This window comes from Ruditapes philippinarum, unplaced genomic scaffold, assembly GCF_026571515.1.
Source record: "Ruditapes philippinarum isolate M1 unplaced genomic scaffold, ASM2657151v2 ctg5392_1_1_1_1, whole genome shotgun sequence".
In the NCBI taxonomy this organism is placed as follows: Eukaryota; Metazoa; Mollusca; class Bivalvia; order Venerida; family Veneridae; genus Ruditapes; species Ruditapes philippinarum.
This window is the reverse complement of record NW_026859994.1, coordinates 18,437-31,776: the sequence shown is the minus strand read 5'-3', so window position 1 is coordinate 31,776 and position 13,340 is coordinate 18,437. Positions and strand designations below refer to the sequence as shown.

The 13,340-nt window shown below is 30.8% G+C and overlaps 1 long non-coding RNA gene across 3 annotated transcripts; it reads left to right on the top strand.

Annotated features, from left to right (window-relative positions):
- The first annotated feature begins 252 nt into the window (after positions 1-252).
- LOC132758555 (uncharacterized) lies at positions 253-8,101 on the top strand. Of its 3 annotated transcripts, XR_009629595.1 has the most exons (6): positions 253-1,874; positions 2,685-2,836; positions 3,835-4,004; positions 4,251-4,326; positions 4,782-4,899; positions 7,720-8,101. It is a non-coding gene; the product is annotated as an uncharacterized LOC132758555 (long non-coding RNA). The 3 variants fall into 3 exon arrangements; XR_009629593.1 differs by lacking the exon at positions 3,835-4,004; XR_009629594.1 differs by having other exon boundaries at positions 2,685-4,004.
- The last annotated feature ends 5,239 nt before the right edge of the window (positions 8,102-13,340 follow it).

Genomic DNA, 13,340 nt, shown 5'->3' with positions numbered 1-13,340 from the left:
TCCATTATATCAATGAGATTTTAACAGTAAAATATATTTTTTACCAATAATCAAAGTTCATATACACACAGCAATGACTAATTGCACATGTTTTGTTTATTCTGGAACTTATTTTTCTGAAACACAATTTCAAAATTGAAAATTTTAGGTGGCGACAGTAACGTATGTTACATTTTAGGGCATTAATGGTACTTGTAAAAGAAAAATAACAGGTAGAAATGTAAAACTGAGAAAGTCCCTATTAAACAAAGTGGCAGCCACCTTTCTAACGACATTTTGACCTCAAGAAAAACCTTCATATAAGAGTTACCCAGTGGAACATCAAATGCTGTGTTTTATTGAGAATGAACGATAAGTGTTTTCAGGGACATTTATGTTGAGTTTTTTAACACATGTATCAATGACATAATGCTAATTATTCATTTATTTACAAATTAAAAGAATATACATATTTATACCATATATATTCCTTTTCTTAATTTTCTCAGATATATATCAGGCAGATAGGCCTTAAGAATTACTTCTATGTGTAACTTCTCCTACATTTCTCATCCGAATTTGACCAACTTTCCACAGAAGCTTTCTCATTAAGTGCCTAATGTGCATAGTGTTGTTGTTTTGCAATTCAAAAAATCTTTGGCTGCATAACGGCCCTTTGCTTAAAAAACCCCCAGATAAATACATGTACAAGTTCTATGATATTTCTCAGGTGATTTTGACAAAACTTTCACAGAAGTTTTGTTATCGAGGGTCCTGGTGCATATTGTCAGTATTTAATGATTTAAATTTTTTGGGCAGAATCATGACCCTTTTTTCAATTAGAGAAATACACTTCTGTTCTTTAAAAAATTTCATTAAACTTGAAAAGAAGCATCATCACCAAGAGTGCTTGCACATATTGTCCGTGTTTTGCAAATATTTTGGCAGAATTATGCCCTCTTTGTTACATAAAATTACTCTTATGTTTGCATTTCTTGTTTGATTCTAGAAGCTACTCATGCTATTATACTAGATTGAAATTTTATACATATGTATAAAACAAACAAAATGACAAAAGCAACATAATTTACTACTAGAATAGATAAGAATTATGAATAAAATTGAATGTTCTAAAGTATGTAATAATATGCATCTAATAATAATTACATAAAGTTAGCATTTTAGACCGGTAGGAACTTGAAAGATACAAAGAAATATTCATCTATAGATTATAAATGTACAAACAAATTGAAAGGCCATAAATCCCTCTAAACTTTTTTGAATTGCAAAATGCTGACAATATGTCCAAGGGCACTAGATGATGATGTGACAATATGTCCCAGGGCACTAGATGATGATGTGACAATATGTCCCAGGGCACTAGATGATGATGTGACAATATGTCCCAGGGCACTAGATGATGATGTGACAATATGTCCCATGGCACTAGATGATGATGCTGACAATATGTCCCACGGCACTAGATGATGATGCTGAAATGTTAAGTTGAAAACATTATTTCATAATGTTGCAGCATTTCTTGTTACAATATATATCCAGGACAGGCAATGGATATAGATTTATTATAAGTATAAGGTTTTCATACAAACATTTATCAGATAGGTTAACATTCTTTGCAGACTGGCTTTAGCAGAGCTTGCCACATCAAAATTCTTCTAAGGACCAGAATATTCAAAGGTATTGACACACAATCTGCAACTGGTCGAGAAGGATCATTACAGACTTGTCGGTGGATTGTTAGCTCTTTCTCTGATAAAGGACGGACCTGGGATCCATTGCCTTAATAAGCAACTATTTCCTCTTATGGACAAGAAGCTGAATCAACACCAATTGAGCAAATCATGGATCCTGAATTTCTGCAATGTTTGGAAATGGTAATTACATTGATAGGACTTTTTTAGACCTTTATCTACACTGCCATGCAAAGTGAAAGAGGGCTATTAGTATATAGGAATCACTTTGTCATCATATCCCAGTTGTTTATAATATCTGCTTAAAGAATAGTTTTTGTGACACTATTTGTAGGTATTTGACCTAGCAAGGAACTAAAAAGACAGGCCAGTACTTTTCTCAGTTTAAACCAGTAAAAGCCATTTTCTATAACTGCTTCACCAGTTACACAAATAGTTGTAGGCAATATAGCTAAGTTAAAAATCAGCCATATGATTAAAAGTATCTTATTGGCTGCTGCAAGGGTTTGATTCTCTTGTTTCATAGACCGACATACTATCTTTTAGCCACAGAAAGCTTGCTATTTGGTTGTAATCTTTTGTATATTGAAGAGCTAATGACAAACATTATATATGTTTATAAACCCATGCAGAGGAAAACTCTTAAGGACATTAATATTTGGTTGTTGTGTTGCTGACACGGATTGCTGTAGAAAGATTACCTCTATTGTTAAGTTGTAATTGAAATTTTTGTTGTACAGAAGTAATGTTTGTACAGAAGTCCACTCTGCTGAGACTGCACTGTTCTTTAGGTTTTACAAAGTTGAAATTGAAATAATTTGCAGTAATTAAAATATCATGACACAAGTTAAAAATATATGACACAAAGATATAGCTGTGTTTAAAATCACCTATTTATCATTGTTTGATCATAGCTTTTGTGAAATCATTTAATGTTTTTTTTATCAATTGATATTGGTGTGTAATTTTTTTGTACCTTGATTTATTTTTCAGTTGGAAACAGTCAACACAGACCAACAGAAAGATCAGTTCTTGTCAAGATATGGTGACTGGCTTATGGACAAGAGTATAAATATTTACAGGTTCCAGATAAAAGAAAAGGAATCTGTAAAACATATGCTTATAAAGTATTATGTCTTATACAGGTAATTTATTAATCCCTTTCCACATAGTGTGGAAGGGATTATAGGAATGGCCTCCATCTGTCAGTCCGTCTGCCCTTCCCGGGCCATCTAACTGTAAACTGAACAAAAGACTTCATCCGTAACAATAGATTAAGGGGCCATGGCCCTCTGTTCAATCAAAAGGAAATAACATAAGAAATGGCCCATTAGTCCAATTTGGCGGAGCATCTGTCTGTCCGTTCGTAACAATTTTGTGTCTGCTCCATCACTTTTAAATCGCTGAAATTTTTTTTAAATAACATGCCACAAGTGATCACCATTATGAGACAATGTGCAAAGCGCAATAATTGGGTTACTACCCTCAAGGTCAAGGTCAAACTTAAAGGTCAAGTGTTAAAAGTTTACATTTTGTGTCCGCTCCATAACATTTAAACTGCTGCAATTTTTTCAGATCACTTGGCAGAAATGATCACCAGTATGACATGAAGTGTAGAAACCAACATCCAGGTTGCTACCCCCAAGGTGAAGGTTAAATGTTCTCCATAACTTTTCGACTTTATGGAAGTTTTTAAATATCTTTGCACAAATAATTACAATCATGAGACTATGTGCCTACAATATGCATGGCACAACATCAAGGTCATGATTGGTTAATGGTCAAGAAGAACACATTCATGTCTGCTGCGGAAAGGGATTTAGCTGTCCTTCAGATTGCCTTGTTAATATTTATGTTGAAAACTCATGTATAATAAATGAATATTGGAAAAGGAGGAATATTGTTTTTGCAGTTTGATGTCAAGTCTGTTGGTTGAAAGGTTGACCAGCTGAATTCCCCTTGTTAACTAGAAAACTAATTTGTCCACAGTCTTCAAACATAACAGGATGACCATCCTCCCCCCTCATTGAGTAGATAAGCCTAATGTTTTCAGGCACTCATGCCTGAACCATTTCTGCCCAATTACTTGAGAAGCATTTTACCTATAGCATTCAAAAGTTATAAGATGTTGACTCTTATTAAGTACATCTCCCCTATTGTTTTTGGGCAATTATGCATGATGGTCAAGGTCACAGTGAACCATTCCAGCTCAATAACTAGAGAACCACTTGGCTCACAGTCTTTACACTTCACAGGATGATCACTCTTATTGCTAATGATGAATCTTTTTGTTTTTGGGCACTCACACAGAAGGTTAGTCATAATGACCTTAAATGTGAAAACTGTTTCTGCTTAAAATACTGAGAACAATTTGACACCTTACATGACATTCTTACTGTACATTTTTCTGGGGACAACAGTATTCAACAAGTTTTATAAGATTATTAATATAATTAATGTTTTTATGCGATTTCTTCATATTTTTTTGTATGATTTATAAAATGAAATAAAATTTAAAAGTACAGTTAAAATTTAATTATTTATTAACATGTCTTTCAGCATTGGCTGATGGTTTAACTGTCCAAATATCTCATTGGTTTCCTTGGGAGACATACTTGAAATGCTCAAAGTATAGGTAGTGAAATATTTTGTTATGAATACTGTTTTAAATTATTGTTTGATTTTTGTCTCTTGTGTGTAAATTGCATGATAGAATCAGACTGCAGAAATAGTTTATCCATGTACTGTTATTTACAAGGGATTAAAGATACTAGGTGAATATAATTAAAGCTAATGTGTCCCTGGAACATAATAAAACACCCATGTATGGTTCCTGTGTGTCCTTATCAATAATTTTGTATCTTATTGCGTTTGAAATGACTCTAATTGTTGTGAACTTTTACTTGTCTGGAAAAAAGAAAAGCGTGTACTTTTTTATTTATTTGTGAACACTTACCATTAGATAATAATATTCTCTGGGACTTTTGGAATGGTCACTTATTCTCACTACACATTAAAGATTGCAGAAAGGGGGCATATGTTGCATTTGTATGTTAATTGTTAAAAGCTCTTCTTGTACTTTATTCACAGTATATAAACGATTTGAACCCCAACCGGATCTTGTGAGAAGATCTCAGCATCTAAACGTACAACCAGGCAGAATGACACATTAAACTATTAAAGATCGGATTGAATTTAATGTGTTACGGTATGTTAACATTTGAATCATATCGAGAAATACTTTATCTTTACTTATATATACATCCATAACTTTCTTCGTAAAATATATGCGCATAAAACGCTGTGCTCTTCGCTTCATGTTTTGTTTATGTCAACACAGGCTGATTACACAAGCAAATTTATGCCTAAAATTGTTTTACTTCACTATAACTCATATCTGAATCTTAACTTTATGGTCTTTACCTCATGTTACCGGACAGACACTTGTGAAAATATCTTTGAATAATGATAAAACATAGTAAATAATAGAGGCGACATTTCTGATAACTGTACCCGTCTTGCTAAAACAATTTTAATGATCTGTACCCTACTTGTGTTTTCACTGAACCATTACTTGCGAGTGACTTTTGATGATTTTTATTGTGTTTTTGTCATATGTTCCAAATTTTATTGCGCAGAATATGAAGTTATTGTGTCACAAGAGCATGGAACATGTTTTAGATCTATGTAAGTAACTAAAGAGCTTCGTCATGTTTCCACTGTCTATGAAAATACCAGCATGAAGTGGCTCACGTTATACGAATCAGAATGTCAATTATTTCTTGATAGGAATAATTAACTAACAAACCTCATCTTCACTTACCATTCATTTTTCTTTGGAAATATATAAAGCTAAAATATTACACATATACTATAAATTTCTTATATTTAGTTCAGCGGCATTGTTGTTAGTTATGACTGACCGTTATATAACGTCACGTATCAATAAACCTCGAATATCATTACAAGATTTTTTGCAGATAACTTATTTCAACATATTGACAGCTTTGCACCTACCGTTAATTTCATTCTGCTTTTTAAAACACGGTTTTATATTCTCAGAAATTCATTGGCTTTCTATTTCTGACATGTACAACTTACATTCTTGTACATGTATATCTGTGAATTATTTATTGTTTATGGGAAGTAAATTATTAAATTTAAAGGAGTTATGGCAAAATGAAAACTTATTTTGATATTCAACTGTTCACTCACTATATACCCTTGGATGGGCATAATGTCACTTTAAACCAATTCTCGGTAAATACCATAGATCCCACCTTATATGATAAAATTTAATTACAATCATTTATATTTTCTCGCAATAATTGATACAAAATCGCAATAAACGTAAACGTTTTCTCCAACAAATCTTAAAAAATACTCACAAGTCATGGTACAGATAAAATTCGTAAACTCACAAGTAGGGTTCACAATCACCAGCAAGTAACGTTCAGTTAACGGAAATGACCTCCTTGGTTAAACTCTTAAATTTATGTTCAAGATATAGCAATATGTTATGCATATGACTAAATTATCGTTTGTTATTGATTACTTTAGTAGTTCCATATCACAATTCAATGTTTATTTAAATCAACCTTGGAATAAGACAGATTTTTGTTCGTGTTCAGTGTTGATCGTCACGTATTAATAAACCTCGAATATCATTACAAGATTTTTTGCAGATAACTTATTTCAACATATTGACAGCTTTGCACCTACCGTTAATTTCATTCTGCTTTTTAATACACGGTTTTATATTCTCAGAAATTCATTGGCTTTCTATTTCTGACATGTACAACTTACATTCTTGTACATGTATATCTGTGAATTATTTATTGTTTATGGGAAGTAAATTATTAAATTTAAAGGAGTTATGGCAAAATGAAAACTTATTTTGATATTCAACTGTTCACTCACTATATACCCTTGGATGGGCATAATGTCACTTTAAACCAATTCTCGGTAAATACCATAGATCCCACCTTATATGATAAAATTTAATTACAATCATTTATATTTTCTCGCAATAATTGATACAAAATCGCAATAAACGTAAACGTTTTCTCCAACAAATCTTAAAAAATACTCACAAGTCATGGTACAGATAAAATTCGTAAACTCACAAGTAGGGTTCACAATCACCAGCAAGTAACGTTCAGTTAACGGAAATGACCTCCTTGGTTAAACTCTTAAATTTATGTTCAAGATATAGCAATATGTTATGCATATGACTAAATTATCGTTTGTTATTGATTACTTTAGTAGTTCCATATCACAATTCAATGTTTATTTAAATCAACCTTGGAATAAGACAGATTTTTGTTCGTGTTCAGTGTTGATCACCTAAAAGCAGTTTGTGAGTGGGGAATCTTTACCTAGATAATTTATAAGAAAGTTGAATATCCTCTTTTCCAGCTTTTATTATGTTTTTTTAACTAATATATAAACTTTATAAGGCAGAATGATACTGCCAGCTAGAAAAGGGATCTTTTAAGGGGTTCTCTCACTGTCCATTTGTGAATTTTTTTATCACTTAGTTTACCATTAAAGTAACTTTTACCAGATTAACATAATAACAAATATTATGAAAATTAAAAGAAAAACTTTTTTTTTCAAACAATTTTTCTCAATTTTGAACTTCGTTAAACCAAAATTAAATATGGCAATCCATATACAATCTATTTAAATGAAAAATGAATTATTATTATATTAAAATAATCAATTTTTATAGCATAACACATTACAAAATCATGCTGGCTAAGCATTTAGTTAATTTTACCTTATACCAAATTTCTTATTTGTTATATTTACATGATGTACAATATACTATAAACACCATTTTTATTTCAGTGGCAAGTACTCATTGTAATATTAACATTATACAAACTTTGTTTAAAAAAACAACACCAACCAAAATGTTGCTTCATCCCTCACACATAAAGGTCATGAACATGTTATAGCTATAATAAGGCAACATAGATTTTAATGATAATTAAGCATCTAAAAATGAAAATATATATTTCAGATGGAAACCAGCTCGCAACTTTGGAGGATATATTGGCTTTTATAACTGGGGCAAGCAACATTCCGCCTTGTGGTTTTAGTAAGGCTAAAGAAGTTTTTATAACTGGGGCAAGCAACATTCCGCCTTGTGGTTTTAGTAAGGCTATAGAAGTTTTTATAACTGGGGCAAGCAACATTCCGCCTTGTGGTTTTAGTAAGGCTATAGAAGTTTTTATAACTGGGGCAAGCAACATTCCGCCTTGTGGTTTTAGGTAAGGCTATAGAAGTTTTTATAACTGGGGCAAGCAACATTCCGCCTTGTGGTTTTAGTAAGGCTATAGAAGTTTTTATAACTGGGCAAGCAACATTCCGCCTTGTGGTTTTAGTAAGGCTATAGAAGTTTTTTAAACGAATAAGTTCACATTTTATTTGTTCATTTGAATTATCAGAGAAGTCTTTTATACTTATTTAGTGTATTAAATAAATAAAAGTTCTTTTATTTGTGTTATTTCAATGTAACCTTGCTTAATTTTTAGCTCGACTATACAAAGTGTTTGGAGAGCTATCCTATGTACCCTGGCGTCTGCATCCAGATTTCAGATTTAAGTTTTTATGCAGTAAAATATTGTTTTCTATAACTTGTTTATTTCTTAAGGTTTCAACTTCTTATTTACGTTCCTTAAGATCAACCACATCTAATTTGTGACAAGGTTCATAACTCCAGAAGCAGTATTTATAGAATTATCTCCCCATGAACTTAGATATTTTCATTAAAAATGTTATTTTTTACTATAATTTCTTTATTTCTTGAAGGGATACTGAGGCAAATTAACAACAAAAATATTACAATGATCATATGTACTCAAATCATGCTAAAATGAATTTTTTTAAGTATCAGCATGAATTTCTGTATATTTTGGGATTGAAGCGTAAATATATCTATATACATGTATGTTGAACAAAATTGAGACGTCAACAGAATCACAGAGTAGTTTTAGCATAAGTGAAGTGACTTGAACAGCCTGGAAGTTACAATAACAGATATTGTGGATATTGTATGATTGAAAAAGTCTTAAGTCATTTATTTGACACGTTCATCAACATTTCCAGAATTCACTGTGACAACTATTGTGAAATCTTAAAGCTTTAACCTGACCTGCGTGGGTCAAGTTCGGAAACCACCATTTTATTATTTATAAGGAGAAAAGTTTTGTTCCTGTAACTGCCTTGTGTATTCATTTTGATGACATTTACAGAAGAACGAATGAAAAATTCAAAAGAGGAAATGAAAATTTTGCCCCTGTCTCCCTTTAAGGTATCTACTCCAAACTTAAAATAAATGTTCCTTATCATCACCTACATGATGTGTGACAGGATTCATAACTCTAGCACACATTTTTTCAGAATTGACATTATGAAAATATCACTAACCATGCATATAACTAGCATGGATTTTGACTGAATTATAGTCCTTTCTGAACTTGGAAATTTTTTTATACAACATAAAATCTTCAACATAAAATCTTTACAAGAATCATAATTTGAAAAGGGGTAAAAGGCCAAAGCCAATAGCTAATACCTTTTGAATATAAAGATTCCATGAACAAACTAGTTGGTTTACTTTACTTCAACACCATTGCTAAACACTAAACCTATTAGGGCAAGCTTGTCAGGTGAGTGATATAGGACCACCATTGCGATCTTGTATGACCATTTCATGTTATTGACAAGTTTTTTTCATGGAATGATATTTTAGGCAATGTATCAAAACTGAAATTGCATTTAATATGGTTACATTTGTATTTGGTGTATGTATAAGTCTGTGTTTATTGATATCAAATGATATGAGTATTTAATTTTTGCAATGATACCAAGACAAATATTCATTTGTCCTGCTTTCTCTCCAACTCTGGCGTTTTAAGTTCACAATTATGTGTTCATTCATTCTTCCAGTTCACTCAAGCGGAAAAAATATGGCAACCATACACTAATGTTTTTGCTAAGTTTTCTTGAAATCCACCCATAAAATTGAGGGATTTATGGACTAATTAAGGTAGAAATTCTGACTCCCCATCTGCTCTAGGATAAATAATGAACTAAAGAATAATTTTGAACTTTACAATACATATTTTGTTCATTTCAATTTGATTTAATATAACACTCAAATGGCATTCACCTAAAATGTCTTGAATTGAACTGGCCCCAAAATGAGTTACAACATGGAATAAAGGCTATTGTTTTGAAGTGATAGGATCTTGTCGCATTAATGTTTTAGTGTCCATTGCATGTCGTTATTGGTGAAAAATAAATCCTAGTGCGTTAAGCAAATATTGGAATTTTCCTGACATTACCTATTTCAATTTTGTTCAAAGTTTTCTATTGCATGTAGAATGTTGGTTCTCATCATGTCTGCATGACAAACAGAAAGAAAATAGAAACAAATTAACACATATCCACTTTCAGGGGAACATGGCTTTATTTAGGCCTATTCATAATTGCTTGGGTGTTCCACAATGACGGAAAGAACATTTGTTCTGGTCGAACGAATGGGGATGTTTTAAAATTGAAGGGGAAAATCTTATATGGTGATTGGCCCGTTTTTCCCGTTAAAATTTTAGAAAAAAATAAAGGTCAAACAGAGAAAAAATTTTTTTTGGTAATAAAATTCCCAATTTTTTGGGTTTTTTTAAAGTTGTACTATAAAACTTTTTTTCAATTTTCTTAAAAACAAATCATTTAGGGACAGCTTATCACAAATTTGGGAACCCCGTTAGTTTACCATAGAAAAAAAAATAAAAAAGTGTTTTATTTATAATTTTTATTATTGTTATGTATAAATATAGTCAATTAATAATAAAATTTTGGTGAAACAAATTTGCCTTTTTTCCCAAATTTTCAAAAAGGCCATTATGAAACCCTTTTTTACCCAAAAAAAAACCTTTTAACATAAGTTTTTGGTTTTTCCGAGAAAAGTTCGGAAAAATTTTTTTTTAAGGTTGTTTTTTTTTGATTTTTCCTTGTTTATTGTTAAATTGACTATTTATCTTATAGTTGATGGGGATTTTTTTAGACCCTTAATGATGTTGGTTAATTGTTATTATATAGTTGTATGGATGTTTCAATTCCCTTTTAGTTTTATTTAGGGTTTTATTGGATCAAATTATGTCAATTTATAGATATTTCACTGGTTTTCATAAGAATCTGAAATATCTATTTATTTTATACCATATATGATAATTATACATTTGTTTTAGATGAAATAGCTATTAACCAATTTGTTATTTTGTGTTGTGAGTTATCAATTGATGTTTAAAGCAAAAGTGGAGGATTATCAACTACGTTTGGAGCTTATTAAAATTATAAGTCTAGACGCCGACTGTAATCCACATACTGTGTATCTGGAGATAATAGACATTGTACACATGTTTTCGGGTCTAATGATATATAACCCTTTGTTAAAGAAAGCTTTTAATTATTAACCCGCTTCTTCTGATGGAAATTTGTCATAAAAGATGTCCCCGTGGCACTTGATTCTCAAAACAGGTGCAAAGTTCCAGGTAGTAATTATGACGGTCAAGTTTTCTATTTCAAGTGTTAAAAACATTAAACACCCGTGCCGGATACGCAGCTAATTGCTTACAATTCCTGTGTAATAGTTTACCTTTTGTCAATATCATAATAATGAAATATTTGCATTGCTTTTGATGAAATATAGAATGTATACCAAACAAACATTAATTGTATAAGTGCACTTTATTTCTTAGTTTACGCATAAAAAGCTCGTCACCATATTACATATACAACATATAATACATAATTTGCACATGAAATGAACATATATGATTGAAAAATAATGGTTTATGTAAAGTGAGACTGTTTAATGAGTTAAGAAATTTAAAAAGCATAATTTATGAATACATTTATATACTACACAAGAATTTGTCTATCTTTACCTAACATTATCAATTTTAGCTACAATCCATTTTCTTTTAGGTTTGAGAAATTCGGTAATGCCTATCATTAGAATCCACAAAAAGGCAAACTCGCAGTTTTAATTTGTGACAAATGAAGGGGAATAACTTATGTAACTTTACTTAACCAGTATTTTAACATTTACTTCCCCTTAATAATTCATGATCAAATTATTACGGTAATAGAATTCATTTCTGTATGAAAAATGAATACGTTTACTGATTTTGTACGTTTTTTTATATAAAGAAAAAAACACACAAAAAAAAAAACCCTGACAAATAACCAAAACAAACAAAACTAGACTTAATTATAAAATTGATTTTGTCAAAACATTTTATCATGGTATTTATATTTTGTTGTGTGTTGAAAAACAGATACTGTTGAAGTTTATTTATTTCGGAACCCTTGTAAATATTGTATGGATCAATGCACTTCAAAAAAGGTAAGTCAAGTGTGCAAGAATAGTATAATAATACTTATGGGACGAAGTCTTTGTATTGAGACGCAAGAGTGTATAGTGTTAGCCCGTTGGTCTCTAAATCATACTTGTGCGGGTTCAAATCCCAGTAGTTCCAATTTTTTTTGATGAAATATTGCTATCAATGTACGGGTATTTCGTGTTTTTTGTCATGCATATAAATTACGTAAACAAATTATAACATCGTGGAAAATATATATAAACAATAAACAAGTAAATAAATAAATAAATTATAAATGAATGGATAAAAATTAAAAAAAAACAAACAACTTTATAAAAGTATTAAGACTGAAAAAAGTATAATCCAACTTGGATTTGAACTTAAGACCTTTCGCATGCAAAACAAGTACACAAACCACTACACTAACGGGCCAGATAATAAAAATATTCGTTAACTGTTTTCCTTGTATTTAATTTTCGTATTTGACCTTTTCCTGCCACCCCTATGTACTTTTGTATTTAGGATTGCCCATTCTCGATCATATTTGAATTGACAATATATAAGGCAACACGATAATGTTTACATTAATGGGTCATACCATTATAATAAAATGGGGTGTGCAAGTTATTCAGTTATTACACTTTGCATTTTTATTGCAATACAGAAGAATGAAAGTGAATATGGATACGTCAAACTAAGTAGCGTAGTGGTTAGAGAGTTCAGATTATGAGGAGAAAGTGTAAGTTCAAGTCTGCAATAGTGCAATATTTTTTTGTGTTTGTATGGTTTTTACTTTCAAAAAACATTTTCATATTCTCTCATAAACCTGTGATTTATAATTTTGTACAATTTAAAGTTAACCTTACAACAATTAAATAACAAAATTGAATGTATTTTGATTTTAACAGTCATTGCACAGATTAAATAGTATTGTCAATTTAATGCTATTTTAAACTTTGAATTCAATTTGCTACATTTTTTTTTACGATTTTGGCTCAATTGTATATTTATATATTTGAATATTTTCTCACTCTAATCACGACTGTACGGGTTGCCTCTAACTTAACCGGTTGGAATCAAGTGTTTGTAAAACCAAATGTTCTTAAATACTGGTAGTATTGTATGAACTAAATTCACAAGAAGCTAAAATCCAGATCTTTGAAAAAAATATAAAAAGCAAAAAATATAAGAAAAGAAAAAATGCCTTATCTAGGAATCTAACCAGGCTTGGGTATTTACACAGAAGAAGCCA